The sequence below is a fragment of the Lissotriton vulgaris genome, chromosome 3_2 (assembly GCF_964263255.1).
Source record: "Lissotriton vulgaris chromosome 3_2, aLisVul1.2, whole genome shotgun sequence".
Taxonomy (NCBI): domain Eukaryota; kingdom Metazoa; phylum Chordata; class Amphibia; order Caudata; family Salamandridae; genus Lissotriton; species Lissotriton vulgaris.
In genome coordinates, this window is record NC_141690.1 from 224,634,251 (window position 1) to 224,652,938 (window position 18,688).

The window sequence follows — 18,688 nt, forward strand, 5'->3', positions numbered from 1 at the left end:
TGATAACATGTTATCTATTTCCTTCTCAATGGCGGGCCCTCGAGTCTCGTGTGTCCGATAGGGACGCTGTTTTATTACTTCCCCGGGATTAGAGATTATGGAATGTTTCACCAGGGGTGTTCTTCCAGGTAAATCTGAGAAGATATCGGATAAGGGGCGTAAAACGTCTGTCAGTCCCGTTCTTTGGGAGTTTGTGAGGGCATCGTTAACTTCCAGATGTTCTAGAGTAGAAGAGGGATTTGGGTGAGGGAATTGTAGGAGGTTTATTGATTTGGGAGGAGGACCTAACCACTTCTTTAGTAGCTTTATGTGGTATCTTTGTGTCTTTTTGGGACTTATTTGTATAGAGTAGGTGGTACGTCCTATTGTCTCTGTTACCTTATATGGACCCTTCCAGGTTACATGGTGTCCCTTTCTTACAATCTACAAGTAGCTGCATGAGGTGCTCAACATTCCTGCCAGTTCAGGCTTTTAGTCTACACAACTTTCCACATTGGGGTGTCTGGGGCCATACTAGCAGTGTTAGAGGAAAAGCTGTAAGTCCTTGTTACGTCCCTTTCTACCCATCCTACAGTCTCTTCAACCCCTTTTCTGCCCATTAACTCCCTGTCCTCCTCTCATACAGTCTACTAACCTTCCAACCACAACCTCCCGGAAAGGAAATTAAAACTTTCACAGACATGTTAACGGGGCGACTCACGAGAAACAAAAAAAAAGTATTTCACGACAGATTCACAACCTGTGACCTAAGGATCACTGCTTTTCTCCTACAGCCTTCTGATCTACCAACTGAGCAATTGAAGGTGCTGGAGGTGACGACCTGCCTCTCATCTTTCTCATTCCAGCACAGGCTCACTGCTAGTTTGGAAGTATTTCCCCTCGGACATGCACAGTGTTCACTAAGCACACACTGAGAGCTGCAGAGAAGTGCTTGGCTGATTCTAGGCGCAATAAATACCAGCAGTTACTGCAAATTCAAACCTGGATAAGGTCTGCACAAAATCAGGTAGGCAGACTTGTGCAACTGAAATACTGACGAACTCGTACATTTAGAGCAGCCACATTAGTAAATGAAACGAAATTATCTCTCAAGAAATTGTGATATCCTTGAACCATTGACTTCCAGGGGTGAAGTCAGGACTGCTGGCTGGTAATCCGACTGGAATATTCTTTTTGAGAGGTATTGTAAAGGAGATGCCAGCTAAACTTTGAAGCGTGTACTTTTAAAAGACCATCATTAAACAAGCATTTGGATTGCAATAGCTCTAGCATTTTTTAGAGTTAGAGCTATTGGCATTGTAAATGACAATGCCTTTCCTTGATGTGTTTTGAAAATCTGTAAGCAGTACCAAAACACACACTTTGTACTTGTAGTCCTTGCTTACGAGAAGCAAGGCTGGCAGTAAATGGGGCGCAGGTATTGCCAGCCTTGCTTCTAGTAAGCAACTACTATAGGTACTAAGTGCATGTTTACGCACTGCTTGCAGATGTTCAAAACACATAAATAAAAGACATTTTCATTTACAATGCCAATAGCTCAAACACTCGCAAATGCGAGACCTATTGCATTGCAAATGCTTTTTTATAGATTGGAATAATTGTAGCAGTAGTCCCTTTGAGGCTACCACATTTAAAACTTGGGTTAAAAGGGGGGCCCAGACCTCGTTGTTATCACAAAACCGATCTGCAGGTATTCCGTCGGGACCCTGAGCCTTATTTAGCGATAGCAGCTCTATACTTGAATGAACCTCATCCAGCGAGAAACTAATGGGAATTAAGCGTGGACTAGGCGGTAAATCTACCCTTGACTCCTCCTGGGAGCCTATGGAATATACCTTTTTAAAATGAGATACCCACTGTTCAGAGGTGATATGATGGAACATGGAAGGTCTAGCTGATTCCTCAAAGCAGGGACTGTTAATGATCTTCCAAAATAGGGCAGCGTCCCACAACTCCCCTGCTTTCGCTAGGTCCGTAGCTCAGTAACCAAAGTTGCAGCATTGCTTAGCGTGAGGGAGAGAACAGGACAGTACCTATCTACTAAGATATGGCACTGTTGTGCTCTCTCCTTTTCTCATCAGGCAGCCTAGCACCACACACACACCTTTCAAATTTTGCACTAGAAAGTAAATGCCCTAAAAACATATTGTGCGAGTTTAAATCACTTTTGTGACTCAAATCCATTGTAAAATATTAGTACATTTGCCTCTTAGTTCTTTGGCAAAATACTTTGTTTGACCAAGACAAAGGGGTTTATTTACAAGCCATGTTTTTCTTGCACTGACTTTGCTTCACTTTTTTTGACGCAACGGTGGCGCTGCATCTGCTCCATATTTACATGGACGCAAATGTGTCACTTTTTTACAGGCTTCGCCGGTATTTACCTGCGTGAAAATCGCCAGCACTACCTGGTATTTTAATTTATGCAAGGTAGGGGTTTTGTCAGAAACACCTTACTTGAAAATGACGCAGTGGTATTTACCACTTTTGTTTCATGCAGGCTGCCGCTGCACTGGCAATGCGTCACAATCCCTATGCCTGCCAAACCCAGGCGTAGGAATGACACATTGGCTGTTGCAGTGGAAGTTGACCAGCTGAAGTGAGTTCCAACAATGGAAATGACGTCCCCCTACCAGGTAAGTGCATACATAAGGTAGGTAAGACAATAAATGTCAGATTTTGTGACATTACTGTCTTATATAATGCATACAAGTGGGCATAGTGATATCCATAAGTACACTCTGCTCACTTGTATGCGTAACATACAGGACCAGTGTAATAGAGTGCAAGGTGAATTTTCCACTTTTTCACGCTCTATTCTATTGGTCCTCATACAGTAGTCGATGCGTCACTGAAAACAGACACATCGCCTCTGTATTTAAAGCATTACTGGAGTTGCGTCGGTTTCCACGCCAACTCTAGCAATGTGCCAAAAAGCGCTGCACCATGGTGCGCCAAACTGTAAATATGGTACATTCATGGTGGCGCAAAGGTTTCTCCCTCAGGCGCAAGAAAACTGACACATCACTGGTTTAACGCAACAATGTGTCCGTTTCTTGTTAATGAGGCCATAAGTTTCTAAGTGAGTGTTTCAGTCTCAGTGTTATCTTTTCAGTGAAGCTGTATCTTAGGGTGGTACAGCATGGTGCACATGTAGAGGGTTCACCGTCTGAACCTTTGCCAGTGGTTGGTGGGTGCATGTGTTTGTCAGTTGCGGCCCCCCGGGCTCTGGGCCAGCTCCTCTTCTATGTGTGGTGTGGCACACATGGAGGCAGCAGAAATACAAACCACTCTGTTTGCGCTGCTGGGGTTTGGGCTTGTAGTTACTTCATGCAGTTAGTCACATGCGCCCTGCTGGGTGACCTCTCACAACTTGAGTTGGTGCTGTTTGTGCTTCTGATGTCAGTCAACTTTTCTGGATGCTCAGCATCTAGGGAGCACTACTGGGCATTTACAGGACAGACTCACCTCTTGGGAGTGCCAGGCGCTCTCCTTCACCCTTAGACGAGGGAGGCAGTCAGGCTTCTAGACAGACCTATCGCTTCTCTAGCAGGTTACGCAGGCATTAGGTAATGTCCCCTTATCTCTGGGAGACTGATTTTTATGCAGACACCAGTTCTGGTCCTACAAAAGCTCCTTGAGTACTCTGCAGAACAATCAATTTCTTGGTCAAGAAGAAATTGGAACTGGAAGTACAGGGGATGGTTTGGGTCCTGTTTTTATATGTATTTTTAGACTGGATGTTGATCCATTATGTAAGCTCGGAGAGTTGGCTTGAGGTGGTCCTTTTTCAAATATTATTTTCTTGCTTCAGTGCAGACACTGCCTTTGTGCAAATTGATGGCTCATGCAGCAGGTAATGATTATCTTGCTTCAAGGAGGGGGTGGTCTCAAAACATGGGTACAATGAAGTAGGAAAACTTTGCACCTGGCTGTCATCAGCCTTCCTGAACCAGCTACCAGCAAAAGGCGAAATGAAAACCCCTTTCTAAAACCTTCTTCAGTCTTAACAATGGAATCTGCAGACTCACCCATTTCTACCCCCCCCCCCCCCATCAGCCAAATGACAGCACTCAGGAAGGGTTAACCAGCAGTCCCCTGCTATACAGTTCTCATAGATTGTCTAAGGGTAGCCAGTCTCAATCTTACCTCACTTCAGTGTCTTGGTCTTCGCTGTCAAACTTAAGGATTGCAAGCAGTACACTTTCATTGTTAGGAGAGCTGTATGACATCCTCTATCTTATAACACTATAATAAAGGGGGAACCACGGGCAATAAAGGTCCAGGACACGAGCCCCAAGATATGAACTGTAAACCACGGGTGTGCTGTTCCTAACAGAAGAAAAGTAGGTCAACAAGAGGGGCAATAGCTTCTATAAGGAGCAAGGGCCCTCACACACCCCAGGGGGTGTCATGCTTCATCATAGGGCAGCTCCTCTTTCGGCTGGCACTGCAATGCCTAGCGGGCCCCACAGGGGGGTGAGGCTCTTTATCCTGCCAATTTAGCCGTTGATGAAGACAGTGTGTGTGGGATATAGGGTGTATATACAAAAGTGAGTTGAGTGTGGGAAAATAGCTATGGGTACCAGCTGCACTCACTTTAATTAGCTGGTTCCATGTCATGATTAAAAGACTGTGATGCTTGCACTAAGTGGAAATGTTACATAAAGATGGCTGATAGGTCGCAGACCATAGAGCAGAAAAATGGTCTGCTGAGGACGATTATTCGACAAAAATCAGTGTGCTGCCCAGGACATTAACAGTCATCCCATGTGAGCAAAGACAACATGCTTGGTGCTCCTCTCCAGGTCAAAGAACAAGTTCTGGAGCATGACAGCTTGGCCAACAAAATGTAAGGATAACAGGATGCATGCAATTAGGTCACTCAGTGCAAGGGAACATCTGAAAAAGACGCCCCTCCCAGATCTTGCTCCACTGTTGGAGAAGGTTGAATGACCATCTGTAGTCATGTGCTGCTTTCCAACTTAGTTCTCTACAGTTAAATCCAGGCCACATAATGAGATAGAGATTTAACCAACTTGGGATTCTCTACTTTCTTTGGTCTCAGCCATTTCAGTGGCTTGCGATCTATCTGAAACATAAACTTTATACCAAAAAATGTAAGACCAGAGCCTCCTCAAGGCCCATGCTATCACAAAGACTTCTTTTTAAAAGGCAGCTCATGTCTGTTCCCTAGGGAGCAGTCTGTCACTGATGCATGCCACTAGATGCTGTCCACTCTTGTCATCAAGTTGAGTCAGTACCGCTCCCACTTCTGGGTCTGAAGTGTCAATCTGCACAATGAAGAGCTGACCATAGTCAGGTACCTACAAAACATTGCATAGTGCTAGCTTCAGGTGCCTGAAAGCCTTTTGACATTCTTCAGCCCAAATCACTTTCGTAGGCTGCTTAATGGATACCAAGCCTTTTAACGGTGCAACCTGGGCCAATAGTTGTCCACAATGATTGTGTAATATGCTGTGAGTCATAGAAATGATTCAGAAAAGGGGGTGGTGATGAACAGAGTGTCTGAATTAAGCAGACCACTCTTACCCTTTTCTGAATCGTGAGTCATAGAAAGGCTCTCATCTAGGTCTGAGTGGTGGAATCTCCTCTTGACATGCAAGCAGCAGATCTTCCCATTGCCCAGTGTATGCCCAAGGTATACCACAGCAGAACAAACACTGCTCCACCTGGCACCGGATTACCTTTATGGTTAGCTTCACTCCCCGTATCCTTACCAGCACCTATTCTCAGTGCCGTTGGTGTTCTTCTCATAGATTGCTAAAGGTGGAAATGTGGTCAATAAAGGCTAAACAGAACTCCTCCAGCCCCGATAGAACATGGTTTACCAGGCGCTGAAAAGTGGCAAGCGCATTTGTGAGCTGAAAATGCATGACACTAAACCACTACAAACCCTAGGGCATGAGAATGCAGTTTTATGTTTGGCACTAGATGGCTAGTGGCCTAATCTCTCAGCCCTAATGATGATCCAAATTTTTAATATGGGTCAAAATGTTGTTGATATGAAAAATAAGTGTCAATTACCATTGCTTACAAAACTAAAATATGATTGTAAAAAAAGCATAATTTAGGAAGAGTTCATTGGGCTAGTGTTTGTCTATACACACAGATTTGGCACTGTGTTTATCACTCATTATGTGATCACATTAGCTCTTAGCCTGCTTTCTGTTTTAAATTATTACTTATTATTGCTTAATGATATTTAATTAAATGTTTGAATCTGTATTAAGTGACACTCTGAATTTCCTTGTGCAGCAGTTTTGTTGTTCCCTGATAGGACTGTTTAATAATTCACAAATATTTATTCCCCTTTGCAAAAATAATACCTCCATGAGCCATTGTTGTTTGTAATGCCCGATGCTACATTAGGAATTTTGGCCCTCAGAGGTACCACCTCTGTATACCTATGTGTTGTCTGATGCTGAGGGGGGATGTACGTCATTACCACGCACACTTTTACAACGCGTTCCATTACAACGCGGTTGTAACAACGCAAGTCGTTACAACGACTTGCATTGGGGGGGCGCAAATTAAAAAAAATGAATTTACTATTCCAACACCAGTCACCGTGGATAGTAGGGAAGGTGTTGGGATAGTAAATTAAATGATTTACTATCCTTGAGCGCCCCCCAGCGCAATTCGTTGTAACAACTTTCGTTGCTATGACCGCGTCATAATGGTACGGCGTTGTAACGGTTGCGTTGTAAACATAGCATACCGCTGAAGGGAGGAGGCAAAAGGGCCAAAGAATTAATGCCCAGATTCTTAAATGGCACACCTACTACTGGCACTGGCACAACAGTTCCTTGGCCTTACTTCCTAACTTACACTCAGTTGGGAAGTAGGACATGTTTAATAGAACTTCTCTGTGTCTTGGCACATCCCTTACCAGTAGAACTAAGAATCTGACCTGACCTGGGCCTTTTTATACCCAAGTAACCTGCTAAGGGCACTTTGTGGCCCAGTGACTATAGCAAAATTCTATGTGCTTGGAGAACCTCTAGCCTCTTGCTAGTTACTGGCTCGGGATTCACAAGCTCAATATGAAGCATTCCATCCTCCCAGCAAATAGAATGCCTTCCAACTCCTCCCTTGCCGACCAGTTCTTGTGCTTCCTTCTGAAGTCCCACAAGTGTAGGGGACTCAAATGGTGCCTAGCAGAATTCCTCAAAGGAAGTTCCTCCAGCAGCTAACCATCTCTGCTGCAATGACTAGACTCCAACCCCTGATCTGCTTCAGGGGCCTCATCCTCCTCTCTGCCTGGAGCAGGGGTGACAGATGCCAGAGCTTGTCCTTTCTCATTGTGCGCTCTGGTCCACTTACTACCCATCTCAGGTCCTCACAAATCTGGGATGGTCTCCGTCTCCTCCTGATGCTGGCATGTAACCTGTGCCATGGACAACACAGCTGCCTGGGTGCAAGCCATACAGGTTTCTTGCTCTGGTTCTAAACTGGTGCAATTAAATCATTGGATGAAAGACATCAAGCACTTTGTTTCTCTCTTTCCTCTACGTTGATCATGGCCGTTTTGCCATTGACTTCTGCCTCAAACCTGGCAAGCAGATACTCCATGTCATTTTCACTGGCTATCAAGCCTAGGCCTTTAGCACCTGGAGGAAATTCTATCAGTTTGAGATTCTTCCACGTAACCATAGTCCTGTAAGCAACTCTATCCCTCAAGGCAGAAATCTTCCTTCCCTTGATATCTACTTCCAACACAAATCCCATGATGTTTGGGTGCATGTGTTTAGGGACTCTGAATTCCTATCCAAAATGTCGATATACACTAGGTTGAATGCACCAGGCCCTTTCGGATTCCCTTATCCATAGTCAGCAGAGTTCCGTAATGAGCGAAACGCGTTTATGGTATTTCACTTGGCAGTCTCTTTTGTAATGCCCCTCCTTGCGGCACCTATAGCAAATAACCCCTTTGGGCATAGAGGAACTTTCCTTTCCTCCTTTGTCCATATGTCCCTGGCTAGGAGTACAGTTCCCTTGCTGACCTGTGTCCAGTCTTAGAGTTTTTTGGTTTTTCTTTCCGTTTGGCATATAACCATGCTGCTTCTGCCCTTTTTGTAGCCATTTTAGCTAACCACTTGCCAGCCAATAGGTGCTGCAACCTTCTCTGGATCATTCGCTGTCAAGTCTGACAGGCTTTGTCTCAGTGGGGTAGATCACTCCTCTTTGTCGCTTTGTCACCATTAACTGGGGAAGGTTATTATATATGGGGTAACCCAAAGAAAGTCCTAGGACCTGGGTATCGAGTGTTGCAGATATGGTGGTCCTAGACATAAACTTCCACACACAATGTTTGATATTATTTCAAAGAAACTTTCTCAATTCTTATTCCATATGCGAAATCAATCCTGCAATGAAGAATTTTGGAAACAAAAAGAAAAAACACACAATAGCCCAAAAACAAACAGATGTCCAGTATACACACAAAGGATTTGTTCAAACGTTTTAAAAGTAGAGGAGAGAAGACTCTACTGTTTAATCTCAATAAAATTCCTCCTCATGGAACAGTACATAAATATGCAGTTATTACGAAACAAAAGGGGTTACCAAAAGAGGTAAGGTGCATAGAGTGAGAAGTTCAGTGCTCGTGTGAAAGAAAGAAAGGACCAAGAGGTCGGGGGATGGTGAATTGCACAATTGTCTTTGAGTCCAAGGCTAAGGTAGTCCTTGGTTTGGTTCAACAAGAGCCTGCCCTCAATAGTTTTTGCAAAGAAAAGTCAATCTTTTTGTCTTTGCGGCGGTCAATTCGCTCAGAGCTTCGTATCTTCAGAGGGGGTGAGTGGGCAGGGGCATAGGAGATGCAGGCTCAATGTAGGGGAGATTGTCGACGTTTCGATCCAAGGATACGAAGGGCAGTTTATATCCTCATAGGCGGGTCTTCATCAGGACGGGAAGGTGAAGGGAAGGAGCTAAGTTACATTATACTCATGTAACCCCAGCAGTGTGGGCGGACACCTGTAACAAAAATGTAAGGGCTAAGTATTTCAAACCAACAACATGAAGGTTTAGGACTGAAAGCAGTACTCCAAAAGCACTCACCCTTTAATGGAAAGCATAGTAAACAGAGGAAACATCTGTATGTAAAGGAAAATAAATTACAGGGTATATGTTATACAGTACATAATTACGAGATGCAGGAAGAATTATATACATGCAGGTCACATATTTACATACAGTTTCCTATGACTGCCCGCAACACAGGCAAAACCAGCAAGATTACATTAACCATTGTACAGGCTAGCCATTTGCCTTGTTGTTTCCTCATATTCGTTCAGACCCCGGTTGACTGTGTCAAATATATGCATCCATTTGCATTCTCAGAGGCTAAGGGTACTTGCAAAATTCCCACCCCTTACATTTACTTGGACTTTCTCCAGAACCCACCACCGGATGCTTTCAGGTGGGTGACCGAAGGTCAGAAAATGTTCCACCAGGGGGGCGCCCTATACCTTGCAGCGTATTCTGCTTACATGTTGCATAACAACTACACCCACACCATGCGCCAACAAACCAACTGTAACTCGGCCGGTGTTATCTATGCGATCAGATGTCCTTGTGGGTTCCTATATGTTGGGCAGACCATACAGAAGGTTAAAGCTCGCATTCTGCAACATGTAAGCAGAATACGACGCAAGGTACAGGGCGCCCCCCTGGTGGAACATTTTCTGACCTTCGGTCACCCACCTGAAAGCATCCGGTGGTGGGTTCTGGAGAAAGTCCAAGTAAATGTAAGGGGTGGGAATTTTGAAAGTACCCTTAGCCTCCGAGAATGCAAATGGATGCATATATTTGACATAGTCAACCGGGGTCTGAACGAATATGAGGAAACAACAAGGCAAATGGCTAGCCTGTACAATGGTTAATGTAATCTTGCTGGTTTTGCCTGTGTTGCGGGCAGTCATAGGAAACTGTATGTAAATATGTGACCTGCATGTATATAATTCTTCCTGCATCTCGTAATTATGTACTGTATAACATATACCCTGTAATTTATTTTCCTTTACATACAGATGTTTCCTCTGTTTACTATGCTTTCCAAACCTCTAATACGCCTGGAGTCTGTCTTCTCTCAAATCCACGCAAGTTGCTAGGCAACAGCCCCGACTCTAGCGTGAGTCTTAGTAGCGTGCACGTTGCCGTCACGTCCACTACTTAATTTGGCGCCGACTGAGCATCTCTCAGCAGTCGCCAACAGACAGAGCCCCATTGATAGGCCGCGCAGTTCTACTGAGGAGGTATGTTATGGCAATAAGCATCCTTGAGCTTTCCTATTCATCCTCTCTCCTTCTTGGACTGTTGATCCATTTAGCTAACTATACATTCTTGTCTACAGACACAGCGTGTATACTGTTCGACCGATTAATCAATTACCATCCATCGCCCTACACAGCGAGGGTGAGTGCAACTAGCGTTTTCAATCGCTTTTTATGTAATGTCATTGTGTTGAGTATTGTCTCAGTCCAGTCTATGTTCTTCATGTCCAATTGTATTGGAGTAAACACAGCACTGATGGCATTGTGTTTTCATTTTCTCTCCAGTACTCGAGAGCACGTTTGGACGGCTTTCATAAACCGAATTGATCTTTTCGCATAATGGCACACCATTAAAGGGTGAGTGCCTTTGGAGTACTGCTTTCAGTCCTAAACCTTCATGTTGTTGGTTTGAAATACTTAGCCCTTACATTTTTGTTACAGGTGTCCGCCCACACTGCTGGGGTTACATGAGTATAATGTAACTTAGCTCCTTCCCTTCACCTTCCCGTCCTGATGAAGACCCGCCTATGAGGATATAAACTGCCCTTCGTATCCTTGGGTCGAAACGTCGACAATCTCCCCTACATTGAGCCTGCATCTCCTATGCCCCTGCCCACTCACCCCCTCTGAAGATACGAAGCTCCGAGCGAATTGACCGCCGCAAAGACAAGAAGATTGACTTTTCTTTGCAAAAACTATTGAGGGCAGGCTCTTGTTGAACCAAACCAAGGACTACCTTAGCCTTGGACTCAAAGACAATTGTGCAATTCACCATCCCCCGACCTCTTGGTCCTTTCTTTCTTTCACACGAGCACTGAACTTCTCACTCTATGCACCTTACCTCTTTTGGTAACCCCTTTTGTATCGTAATAACTGCATATTTATGTACTGTTCCATGAGGAGGAATTTTATTGAGAATAAACAGTAGAGTCTTCTCTCCTCTACTTTTAAAACGTTTGAACAAATCCTTTGTGTGTATACTGGACATCTGTTTGTTTTTGGGCTATTGTGTGTTTTTTCTTTTTGTTTCCAAAATTCTTCATTTCAGGATTGATTTCGCATATGGAATAAGAATTGAGAAAGTTTCTTTGAAATAATATCAAACATTGTGTGTGGAAGTTTATGTCTAGGACCACCATATCTGCAACACATTAACTGGGGAAGGGCATTAAAATCCTTGGCCTCCACTCCTCTCACCGCCTCATCCAAACACGCAAGACACCCCGATTCTAGGCCTAACAAAGAATGCCATCTGCTCGCCTGCTGTCTTTGAACCTCTGACGATACCGTACTCCCTTTAGTTCAAACCATCTAATCAGATCTTCCTTGATTGGCTCGTAGTTCATTCAATCAGAAATATGCATATTCTCAGTGCTCATCCTTCCATAGGAAAGTGACTCAAGCCAGCTGCCTTAGGCAAATCATTCAAAGCCTGTACTCTAAAAGCAATTTTAAAGCTCACAAACCATTCCAAAATATACTTGCCTTCCTATGCTTGTGCATAAGATCCTGTGCAACATTCACAGAAAGCCCTGCAGATTTGGAGGGGGAATCGCCTTTCATAGAAGTAGCTATCTTTACTGTTATCCTGAGTTTCTGTGTCTCCAAGGCAATCGTCCCTTTCTCCAATTCTTTTTCCTTTGCTTGTTTTTGCCTTGCCTTTTCCTTTAACCTCTCCATCCAGGCCCAACTCTCCTCTCTCTGCCAAGTCATCCCAAGGCAATGTAGGACCTTAACTGGGAGTTACTAAGCCAGGCAAAGCCACTGTGCGTGGTTATAACGTAACTCATCGCAGCGCATAGAGTTGCCTTGTGCTACTTTGCATCGAGGAGGCGTTCCATAAGTGGAGCATGGGCTTTCCCATGCTTTCACCCGTGCATTTTGATGCAAACCCAGATTTACAAAGATTTGTTAACCTGACTTCGCACCAAAATGGAACACCAACTTGACAGAGGCTTAACAAGGAGAAATATCATTAGTTCTACTCGGCAATTCCTATTTCTGCAGCACACAAAGTAAGAAGAAAATGCCTGGAGGATTTGTTTTTCTGCAGGCAGGTGTTCCTCCCTGCCCGTGATGCAGAAACCCTTGCCGGATGGTGCAAGGGTGCGCGTGTTGGCGCTAGGCTGCACACAGTGCATCATCGCAAGGAGGGAGCTGAAATGTGCCTTAACTTTGTAAATATGGAACATTTCTGCCCTCTTCCTTTCACGCAATGCAGCGCAGCAAGAATAAACCCACTGAACTATCTAAGGGGGGTTAGTTAACGCTTCCTGACCAAAGCCCCATGACATTGATTTCACATTTCTAGGGCACTGACCATGTTAACCCGACTTATCGTGCAAGAGTTCCCTGGCCAAACCTTTGGTGCTTTAGACATTGTCTCACTCACACTGGAAATCTTCATGACTCATTGTAGGAGCACTACACTCAAAAGTATGCTTTGATGACGTCATACCATGGCATGTGGGGACCATATTTAAACTAAATTAAAACTATAGGTTTGAATACAAACTATGCTTTTCAAACTCTGTTCAAATGCTTTGTAAACACACCAATATCATTAGCAATGGAGCGAGGGCTTCCCATGTTGGATGGGAATGGTCCATAGAGTTATAATAGCGAGCACTGCTTTCAGTAAAGCGCCCACCATCTATAGCGCTTCGATGCCTTGTACCTAAGTATGCACTTTATACGCTACACACATGCACACAACTATACATATCGGCACTCTTCTTTTGTAGAAAAGAAAATAGAAGCCACAATGGGGAAGTTCCAAGGAGCAGCTTTTATTCTCAATGCAACAGGCAAATGCATTTCGGCGAGGCCTTTCTCAATGCCCACAGTTGCTGAAATGAACACGCCTCCTCCCCTTGGACTGCTATGAATGTCCGGCTCAGTCTTGATTGGCTGTTTTCTCAATTCCTCCCACTCCGGCCGGAGTGGGCTGCCCAACGTATACATATATACATGTCTGTTCCAAACAGAAAGAGGGACGCAGGATGGGAAATTGAGCTCCAGAGCTGCCCTAGTTTGTGATCAGTGAACTAAATTACAAAGATGGTCATTTCTACATTCCCTGTGAATGGACAATAACTTAACAAGATGCCCCTTCGAGCGGGTCAGAAATCTCACACCTTTGAGTCCCTGATGATATCCAGGGATGTCCCCTTGTTCTAAAGTTGATCATATTTGCTGCTTAAAAGGTATGGCGTGGTCACAGATTAGAAGCCACAGAGCAAACATGGCTTTATTGACCCTGCTTACATCCTGCCCTACCACTGTCTTCATGACTCCTGGGGACCAGGGGTAGATAGGGCAGTGCCAGAGGACAAGCAAGTGATAGCAGCTGCTACCCCTGGCTCATCTCAATTGGCATCCACGCCCCTGCGTCTGAGCAAACGGTGCCATTAGAGAGCTCTTTGCATCTCACTGGAGGAGGTGTGTTTCCGTTAAGCATGGATGCTGATAGCTGGACAGGCTGAGATACACTGGAAGAGTTGTACTTGCATCAAGCATGGATGTGGATAGCTGGACAGGCTGAGATACACTGGAAGAGTTGTGCTTACATCAAGCATGGATGCGGGTAGTTGGACATAAGCATGGGCGGAAAATCCGTTCCGCTCGCGGATTTTGCGGATTTTCGGTAAATTCGCGAACCGCGAACGCTTGCGAATTTACCGAAAATCCGCAAATTCGCACGCAGCGGATTTTTTTTTCTTGGTGATACAATTTTGCGGCGCGCGGCGTAAGTTCGCAATTGCGAACATGTAGGTGCGGCGGGCAGCAACAATCTCGCACTCCCGAAATTACAAAATTTGCAATTCTGCACAAGAAATCCACTAGCAAGCAGCATAGACCTTCTGAAAATGATGATTTTTATCAGAATAACTCCTCAGGTTGACATTTGCCTGCCCTTTTTGGATTTGAGGCCTTTTGACTTTCTTTGGATCACTTTTGGATTAGAAATCAACTTTCACAAGTAAGTTTGTTTGGGGCATTACATTTGCTGTTCTGCAGAAAAAAAGAGTTTTGCTAAACTGAAAGCACTCAGCAGGTGCAAAAGTTCAAATTCATCATTAGTAACCATTCCCTGTAGTGCTTCCTGACTGGGGCCCCTCCAGAGTTCAGTTGCTAGTTGCAACAATTGTATGACCCTGCTCTGACCCTCACAGCTGGATCATAGAATAGCTACAAGTAGGCCACAAAGGTCCTGGGAAAAAAAATTGCACTGCAACAGAAAGCAAATTACAGATAAGGAAGCAGGTGCCAGACTGGAATTTTAAAACAGTGACACATTAATAAATCAACCCCAAATTAATTCATGTCAGTTGAAGCAGGGCAGGTGTGCTTGCTTTTCCCCCCCATAATCTACAGTGATGATGATGAACCAGAGGGTGGCATTGATGTACCAGAGGGTGGCATGGGTGAAACAGAGGGTGGCAGTGTTGAAACAGAGGGTGCTGTGAACCTGTGATGATGAACCAGACGTAGAAACAATATAGTCGCGACCGTTGCGTGCCGACAAGTAAGTTCGCAATCGCGAACTGGTACAAAATCCTCGCGAACTGGCAGAAACCCTTGGGAACACTATAAAAACAAAAAAATCCGCAAATTCGCGAGAATTCGCGGATTTTGCGGATTGCGTGTTCGCAAATACGCAAATTCGCGAATGCCAGATTCGCAAAATTCGCCCATGCTTTGGACAGGCTGAGATACACTGGAAGAGTTGTGCTTGCATCAAGCATGGATGTGGATAGCTGGACAGGCTGACGGATGGCACACTGGAGAAGTTGTGCTTACATCAAGCATGGAAGCGGACAGTTGGAGAGGCTGACATGGACTGCACACTGAAGGAGTTGTGCTTACATGAATCAGGGATGCTGATAGTTGGACATGAGAAACACTGGAAGAGTTGTGCCTATATCAAGAATGGATGCTGATAGTTGGACAGGCTGAGATACATTGGAAGAGTTGTGCTTACATCAAGCATGGATGCTGAGATACACTGGAAGAGTTGTGCTTACATCAAGCATGGATGCTGAGATACACTGGAAGAGTTGTGCTTACATCAAGCAGGGATGCTGACAGTTGGACAGGCTGAGATACATTGGAAGAGTTGTGCTTGCATCAAGCAGGGATGCTGATAGTTGGACAGGCTGAGATACATTGGAAGAGTTGTGCTTACATCAAGCATAGAAGCGGGCAGTTGGAGAGGCTGACATGGACTGCACACTGGAGGAGTTGTGCTTACATGAATCAGGGATGCTGATAGTTGGACATGAGCAACACTGGAAGAGTTGTGCCTATATCAAGAATGGATGCTGATAGTTGGACAGGCTGAGATACATTGGAAGAGTTGTGCTTACATCAAGCATGGATGCTGAGATACACTGGAAGAGTTGTGCTTACATCAAGCATGGATGCTGAGATACACTGGAAGAGTTGTGCTTACATCAAGCAGGGATGCTGACAGTTGGACAGGCTGAGATACATTGGAAGAGTTGTGCTTGCATCAAGCAGGGATGCTGATAGTTGGACAGGCTGAGATACATTGGAAGAGTTGTGCTTGCATCAAGCAGGGATGCTGACAGTTGGACAGGCTGAGATACATTGGAAGAGTTGTGCTTGCATCAAGCAGGGATGCTGATAGTTGGACAGGCTGAGATACATTGGAAGAGTTGTGCTTGCATCAAGCAGGGATGCTGATAGTTGGACAGGCTGAGATACATTGGAAGAGTTGTGCTTGCATCAAGCAGGGATGCTGATAGTTGGACAGCCTGAGATACATTGGAAGAGTTGTGCTTGCATCAAGCAGGGATGCTGACAGTTGGACAGGCTGAGATACATTGGAAGAGTTGTGCTTGCATCAAGCAGGGATGCTGACAGTTGGACAGGCTGAGATACATTGGAAGAGTTGTGCTTGCATCAAGCAGGGATGCTGATAGTTGGACAGGCTGAGATACATTGGAAGAGTTGTGCTTGCATCAAGCAGGGATGCTGATAGTTGGACAGGCTGAGATACATTGGAAGAGTTGTGCTTGCATCAAGCAGGGATGCTGACAGTTGGACAGGCTGAGATACACTGGAAGAGTTGTGCTTGCATCAAGCAGGGATGCTGACAGTTGGACAGGCTGAGATACACTGGAAGAGTTGTGCTTGCATCAAGCAGGGATGCTGACAGTTGGACAGGCTGAGATACACTGGAGCAGTTGTGCTTGTATCAAACATGGATGTGGATAGCTGGACAGGCTGACGGATGGCACACTGGAGAAGTTGTGCTTACATCATGCATGGAAGCGGACAGTTGGACAGACTGACATGGACTACACACTGGAGGAGTTGTGCTTACATGAAACAGGGATGCGGATAGTTGGACAGTCTGACATACACTGGAGGAGTTTTGGTTGCATCGCGCATGGATGTGGATAGTTGGACAGGCTGAAATGGACTGCAACCTGGAGGAGTTGTGCTGGCATCAAGCATGGATGCTAATAGTTGGACAGGCTGAAATGGACTGCACCCTGGATCTGCGGATAGGCTTCTTAGGCCACACCCCTCCTGGGTTTCCTCCCAGGTATGGCACTCAGGTGTGCATGATCCTGTTCCTCTCAACAGGCCTGCTCAGTCAATGCATTGGATTCTTTCTATGAATTCAAGGCGTTACATATTTTATATTAATAACCACAAAGCACCGCCGTCCATTTGGAATATCAAACATCCAGATCTACCTGTTTTGCTGCAGCTGAGTGAATGCATTGCGTGCTGTAAGGTAAAGCCCATCCTCGTCCAAGAATACCCATCACGAGTTATGAACTGCATACAAAGAGAATTCTGCCTAGTGGCCTCGTTTCTGGAAAGCATGAGTCCTAAAAATAGAGTTTGGGCGTGCAGGCGGCCTTTAACCCCAGACATCATGTGAGTGGAGCGAAAGCACACTTTGTACCTTCATAAATCATTAGCGCACACAATGGCCGGCTTGAGGTTAGCCCTGCGGCAGTGACTTCCTGTGAGCGCGTGAGCACCGGAAGCTGTGGTTACACTTTAATGTCTCGTTCAGTATACTGACAACATGGCGTAGCATGTTACGCATGCAGGCAAGCCTTCCGTGCCCCACATAGGGATAGTAAGTGCAATATAATTTAGGCTTCCAGTTTCTCGTTTTTAATTATTTTTTCAGATAAATATAAACAGAAACCAATGTACTTTCTATCTGCAATTATTTAGGAAAGCGGAAAAATACCAAAGATTGATCTTCTTGTCAACACTCTGGTTTTTCATGAATTCCCGGCCAACAGATGAGCAGATCTCAGCATAAGGAGTCAAACACAGGTTGAAATTTCCTTCAATAATGGTCATGTCAACATACTTTCGTAGTATAATGCTAACATTTACATGTGGGTGTATTGTTATATCATATTTGGCTGCATCATTTCCTAAATCACGACCAGCATCAAAGTATGAGCGTGTTTATCAGTTAAATAAATGTGTGAAAATATGATTTTTTCTCTTTATTTATTCACAAAGTAGATATAGATAAATAACTAATAAGATGGTAAAAAAATAAATATATGGATACATCCTAAAACAGGGAGCCCTATATATAATACTGCAATACAATACAATCGCAGCCGTCCCATCATGTTTATATTTCAGTTTAGAGGCACCACAGCGGACCCGCTGCCGCAAAGGTGCCTGGAAAAAGAATGGGCACTATGCATTAAAGTGATCAAGTGCATCCCATATCTTTTTCTTGCTTGCTGCTCTCCTGTAAAAGAATGCCGAGGGGGCACTCCGAGGCAGTGACTTACCATGGTGGACTCAGAGGGCTTGAGAATAAGCAGGGGGCCCTGCTCCGTCAAGGTAATGACTACTTGGGCGAGCTCCACTCCTTGCCCTTCTAAATCAGACCTTTATCATTTGCAATATTATTCGCAAAATTATTAGTTAGATGTTGTGTTTTTGGTTTTTCGTGTTACCATATAGATGGAAAGTTACATGACGCACTGCTGTTGCATAATTTCTGGAGGGAAGGGTCTACCATGATATCTTTTTAAAAGCTTTTTAAAAGCTTTGTGGAGATCGCGCTGTGACCGTCCTGTTTACCACAGACGCAGTCGCTCCTCCACGCTGCTCCCCGACCTGCCTCACCTCACAGCCTGGTATCGTTGCACTCCTCCGCTGCTTGAATACATCGCTTTAACTTATTTACCTCACATTGCAGGATCGCTTTTTAATTGAATACATCGATTTTATTTATTTAACTCACATTGCAGGATAGTTTTAATTTCTGTGCCATATAGCGCTGAACCACCTCGCCTGCTAATTAGCTGCTTGTATCATTGTGCCGTCGCTGTGTTGCCTTAACTGCCATTTCATTTACGTGTTTGGAA

General features: G+C 44.7%; 1 long non-coding RNA gene across 2 annotated transcripts in view; it reads right to left on the reverse strand.

The window, feature by feature from the left end:
- Positions 1–17,138, reverse strand: part of LOC147725557 (uncharacterized) — a 199,742-nt gene extending 182,604 nt beyond the window's left edge. For both annotated transcript variants that reach the window (XR_015309790.1, XR_015309791.1), the window contains exon 1: positions 17,027–17,138. This is a non-coding gene — a long non-coding RNA (uncharacterized LOC147725557). The remainder of the gene's footprint in view (positions 1–17,026) is intronic.
- Between the last annotated feature and the right edge of the window lie 1,550 nt (positions 17,139–18,688).